The sequence below is a fragment of the Schistocerca nitens genome, chromosome 2 (assembly GCF_023898315.1).
Source record: "Schistocerca nitens isolate TAMUIC-IGC-003100 chromosome 2, iqSchNite1.1, whole genome shotgun sequence".
Taxonomy (NCBI): Eukaryota; Metazoa; Arthropoda; class Insecta; order Orthoptera; family Acrididae; genus Schistocerca; species Schistocerca nitens.
This window is the reverse complement of record NC_064615.1, coordinates 103,381,059-103,387,184: the sequence shown is the minus strand read 5'-3', so window position 1 is coordinate 103,387,184 and position 6,126 is coordinate 103,381,059.

The window sequence follows — 6,126 nt, the reverse complement described above, 5'->3', positions numbered from 1 at the left end:
AGAGGTGACCGAGACGTGTAACCAATGGCACCCCATACCATCACGCTGGGTGATACGCCAGTACGGTAATGACGAGTACAAGCTTCCAATGTGCATTCACTGCGATATCGCCAAACACGGATGCGACCATCATGATGCTGTAAACAGAACCTGGATTCATCCGAAAAAATGACGTTTTGCCATTCGTGCACCCAGGTTCGTCGTTGAGTACACCATCGCAGGCGCTCCTGTCTGTGGTGCAGCGTCAAGGGTAACCGCAGTCATGGTCTCCGAGCTGATAGTCCATGCTGCTGCAAACGTCGTCGAACTGTTCGTGCAGATGGTTGTTGTCTTGCAAACGTCCCCATCTGTTGACTCAGGGATCGAGACGTGGCTGCACGATCCGTTACAGCTGTGCATATAAGATGCCAGCTATCTCGACTGCTAGTGATACGAGGTCATTGGGATCCAGCACGGCGTTCCGTATTACCCTCCTGAACCCATCGATTTCATCTTCTGCTAACAGTCATTGGATCTCGACCAACGCTAGCGGCAATGTCGCGATACGATAAACCGCAATCGCGATAGGCTACAGTCCGACCTTTATCAAAGTCGGAAACGTGATGGTACGCATTTCTCCTCCTTACACGAAGCATCACAACAACGATTCACCAGGCAACGCCGGTCAACTGCTGTTTGTGTATGAGAAATCGGTTGGAAACTTTCCTCATGTCAGCACGTTGTAGGTGTCGCCACCGGCGCCAATCTTGTGTGAATGTTCTGAAAAGCTAATCATTTGCATATCACCGCATCTTCCTGTCGGTTAAATTTCGTGTCTGTAGCACGTTATCTTCGTAGTGTAGCAATTTAAATGGTCAGTAGTGTAGTCTATATTAGTCGCAATCTTCATGGATTTATTTTCATAATAGTTGAACATGCCACGAATAGATGCAATAAATCATACAAGTGATTCATATAATACATGCACTATTTTAGTATCAATATTTACACTTTGCAGCTTGAGATTTACACTATTAAATCTCTGGAGTATGTCTTTCCAAACTGTCATCATGAATAATGATTCTTGCCAGCTGAGTTGATTCAATAAAGCTGAAGCCTCATTTCGCACAAGTGGTTTTTCAAACGTATTATTGTCTCTCCCAGTTTTCATATAGGCTTACACACGCTTCCTCTCTTGCTGACCAATGTATTTTTTACTGTTTTGCTTCCTAGTTTCATGAAAGAAAGAAGTTTATCCCATCGTTGTGTAGAAGCAGAGAAAAAATTATAAAGGTTTTGCACTACATTGAAAAATGAACGTGCTTTCCGACAACAGCTTGCAGCACTATTGCCGACTAAATTCAAAGAATGTGCTGCACAAGGCACATAATGCGCTTTCGGATTTCATTCTTTAAGGCGTGCCTGCAAACCAGTGTAGGTTCCTGACATATTACTTGCGTTGACATATGACTGGACTCTACAGTCAGTAATATCAATGGAATTTGTAGACAGGACTTTCAGTGCGGTCTCAGCTAAGTTTTCGGACTTGTGTCTGGGGTTTGGTAAAAACAGAAGAAAACGTTCAACAGGTTTACCATTCTTGTTCACATATCTCAATATGAAAGATAATTGATCAATATGTGAAATGCCCCAATAGAATCTACTATTATAGAGAAATATTTGGCCTGTTTTATTTCACTTATGATAATTCTTTTTATTCGTTCAGAAAGAAGCTTTATTATTTCATCACAGATTGTTGAAGAAAGATAACTTGTATGTCCGTGACCAGGATTTCCATATCGTTCAATGTGCTCTGTGAGAAAAGGATCAACCTCGGGTATAAGTTCAAGTGACATTTCAAGTGACATCATAAATTGACCATCATGTAATTAATGGACTCTTTCAACGTGTCCACGTAGGGTAAGTACACGACTTGTTAGCTTCTTCGCTACTGCAAACACCCTTTTCAACACACTGCGCCAGTACATTTTTTTCTGTATCAAAGTATGACTCGAAATGGTTATCTGTTGTTCCAACTGACTTTTTTCTTGTTAAGAGTGATAAATCAGAATTTTTGTGTTCAAGTGAACTCTCATGATGAGATAAAATATTAGAAATATTTTTCCAATCTGCAATACCATTAGTAGCAATCGCGACCTTTCCTCCAAAAAATTTACATGGTGCACAAAAAACAGCAGCAGTGCTACAGGAGTATACTAGAAAATCACTTAAAGTTGATTCACCATTTAAAGTTTATGGTAAAATACATTTTTGTTCAAATATGGCCTGTTGATCCTGAATTTGAAAAATCACCATTACAATTTTGATTAATGCCACGTTGTAAGAGAATGTCCATTGTTGATTCATTGATTCTGCGGGATCATCACTAACAAGGTTATTTCTTTTTGTAATGTCTGACTTGACACTTAGATTTTTGTGAAACTCGAAATCAGAAACAACTTGCTTTTCTTCATTTTTAACTTTTGTTTCGTATGTATTTACTTCTTTTACAACAGCTGTAGTGCCAGAAATATCATCCATACTAATTGAACTCGAAGTCGAACCAGCAACATTTTTTGAGAAAACTTTATCTACTCTGCCAAGCGTTTTTAGAACATTGGCTTCTCGTTCTCACCTTTCCTTCGATAATCTCTGAAATGCCGCCCCACTTAATTTTGCATGTTTGCTTTTTTTTTCACTGTTATTCACGTTAAGGCACTTACAGAATTGTCAACTAACAGTCAAAACAAAAGAAAAAAATTTGAAAAAAATTTGTAAAGGGAAAGAAAGAAAGACTGATCCACTTCCAGTCGTACTACACAGCACATTAACACAAAGCTTTGTACTTTGAACACGGCACACGAGCACAAATATTTTTTCTTCAAACACGGAGCGATGAACTGACCAACTCGGATTACTGGACGTAGCTGTGCTATGAAACAACGACAATGTAAAATAATTTAATTTCACTGTCGCCTGTTTCTCTGTTGTCAGTGAACAGTGGAAGCACACCTGCTGGCTGCAATTCGTTTTGTAAAGTCCTTTTTTTGCTTCTGTTTCCCGTGTCACCAGAATTTTAGCTGGGACACAAATATTTTCTGAATGTTCTTGACACTGTCTTTCTAATTTAAAAAGCAAATAAGTTTTGCAGTTTCTTGCAGTGAGGTGTGCTGGATCGACTCTTATTCCACTTATTCTTATAACATTTTATCAGCTTCTGTTTGCAGAGTAGACATTCTACCAAGTTTAAGTAGTCTAGTTGGCAGCTGATGTGGTGTGTTGTCATTTGTGTGATCACCGCTGTTATGTCTACACGAAAATGCACCTTTTATTCCAACATAAGATAAAAGTAACCTTTCATCGAAGAAACAAAGCTTAGGTAAGAAGTTTAATGTAAAATTTGGAATGCCACATACTATTCGATTGCACAGAGTGGGAACTTTGATACTATCGTGCAGGTTGCAGCACAATAAATGAGACAAACGAAAATTGGTTTCTTCTTCTTTTTTCACTAAAAAAGTAACAAAGTAAATAAGTAAATAAAATTTTTAAACTGTTGTGAAGTGTATTTCACACATTATTAGATATTCTGCATATGTTCTTTTCGTATAAACATGTGTTAAAAAATGTAAAACATTCCCAGTATCAGTATGTTTTGTTAAATGGATGTCCTTAAATCAAAGCTCAGATATTGAAGACCACAGAACTTCCATATTAATTACAGAAATGGAGGGTTGACTTGATACTTCCCCATAATTTCTACAAGAAATTTAAGTTTTATATATGGAGGGCCATACATGTTATAGTATTTAAGAAACTGTTGATTAGTTTATCACAGCTTTACAGGGGTCCCAGTATTTTCATAGGGAAAATATGGTAGGGTTATGTAGGAGCCGACAACATTCTCGGAATAATGTTTCGAACATTGTATTGTAGAATGCCATCCTGACAGCTTACTATAAAATATTTTGAACAATCATGAAAATGATACCAGCCAGAAACCCAATGTTAAATATTCATTCAGTCACTAAGTAAACTATGTATTTTTCCAAGCTTGTATTGTCGAATTTCGTTCTTCAGGCTTATTTAAACTAGCAAGTCGTTTAACAACATTACAAATTTTTTCGTTTGTGAGCGCAGTTATTTTAAAATGTAAAAGGTTAAAATGAGCACAGAGAAAAAAATGCCAACCCTCCCCTTAAGGTGCTGTCCCTAGGTTCGTGCCTAGTGGGCGCCTATGTAAATCCGCAATTGTCTCCGACACATAGCCCTGAGAACTACTACAACCAAGGACTGGATCATGGTTTAAGTGAGTCGTGTTTAGCTGTTTTCAATACATCGTAATGGACTCTTTTTTGCAGAGGTATTTGTTGTTGTCTCTGTCTTAACATGCAGTAGGCACTTCCTGCTCCTTCCAGATGTTGCAGAGAGAAGCAGTTTAGAAATTCTATAATGCTTTAAAAACCCAATCACAACATCATATTGCCAATTGATCAATTTATAGTTTCTGATAGTGATATTGCAAGCACACTCAACAGTCCAGCCTCTCTCACAAATTGTTTAACGACATAGCTTGCAACTGATCTGAAATTCTATATTTTCAGCTACCTCCAATATAACGGACTTCCTGCCAAATAACCTGACTGTGCCAGTACCCACCAATAGGAGGCAATGGAAAAAAATCCAGTAGGGTTTGGAAACCCAGCAATTGGAGGTCTAATCTCACCAAATGTACCAGTCCTAATATCCGTCAATAGGATGCAAGGAAAAAGTGGCTGCACACAAAGGGTATCAATTTAATTTATTAGTCAATCAGTCTGATAGACGAGGAAATATTCCCAAAACATACACAGCTGGGGTTTTACCAGGTATCCAGTACTTTGTTCAGGACAAAGGTGGGTGTGAGAACAGTGGGATGTACCAAGTACCAACGTCAGGTCTGCATGAGGAGGGAGAGGGAAAGGGGAGAGGGGTGGAAGGAAGGAGGCGTGGAGGAGGTGACATCTTGGTCTGTAAGTGTTTACATATGTTGGTTCACACAAACAAGAAGCATCTACTTGAGAGAGAGAAGGATGGGGGGAGCTTGTGATTCGACAGGTATTTCCCAGGTATCAAATACAAAAGGACTGCCACCATTAGGGGATTAGCATAACTTCCAGTCTGTATGCCACACAGACCCCGCTGGCTGTGCACTAGCCGACAGCAGCTGCGGGGCCTGCACGTGTGGTAATACATGAGGTAGCTGGGTCATGGTGCAGCCTGGCGGATGGCTGATGGCATTGTTTCATGATTTAAAAATTGTTGACAGTGTAATTACGTACAGTGAGTTATATTAATGGTATTCCTTCTGTGATCAGAATAAAAAAACCGATCGATTTAATTACTTCTATTCGATGTAATTTGCAAGACCTGCATCTTACCTACCAGCAGAGAATGAACTCTCTTATCCAACCCTTGCAAATTGGATTTTATAAATTAACAGTATATTCTTTGCTGTGTAATTGAATTTCCTGAAACAACTGTCGGAAGGGTCCAGGACAGAGGAGGGGGCGTTATCGTCTGGGGAATGTTTTCGTACCATTCCCTGGATATCTCGTCATTCTGTAAGCACAGTGGATCAACACAATTATGCAACTATCCTTGGAGACCTTATTCATCCCTACATGCAGTTTGTTTTTCCTCAACATGATGGTATCTACCAGCAGGAAACACTACATGTCACACAGCTCGCTGTGTACCAGGAGCACAAGTATGAGTTTACCATACTCTCTTGTCCACCTGGCTCCCTGGACGTAAGCCCAGTCGAGAATCTGTGAGACCACCCCGAATGGGCTGTTTGTACCATAGATCCTCAACCGAGAAGCCTAGCCCACTTGGCCATAGCATTGGAGTTGCCATAGCTCCATATCCCTGTTGGTACTTCCAGAACTTCACTGATTCTCTTCCTGCACGTCTCGCGGCAGTCTAAGTCGCAAAAGGTGGTTATTCAGGCTTCTGACAAATGGTCATATTGATGTGACTGCCAAGTGTAAATTCAGTCACTAGACTGAAACATCCACTAGAAAACATTACATGTTCCTAGGTACACTATCCTCCAGGTGCAAGTCTTCCTCACTTAATTCTGAAATGTATCTCACCAGAACTGGC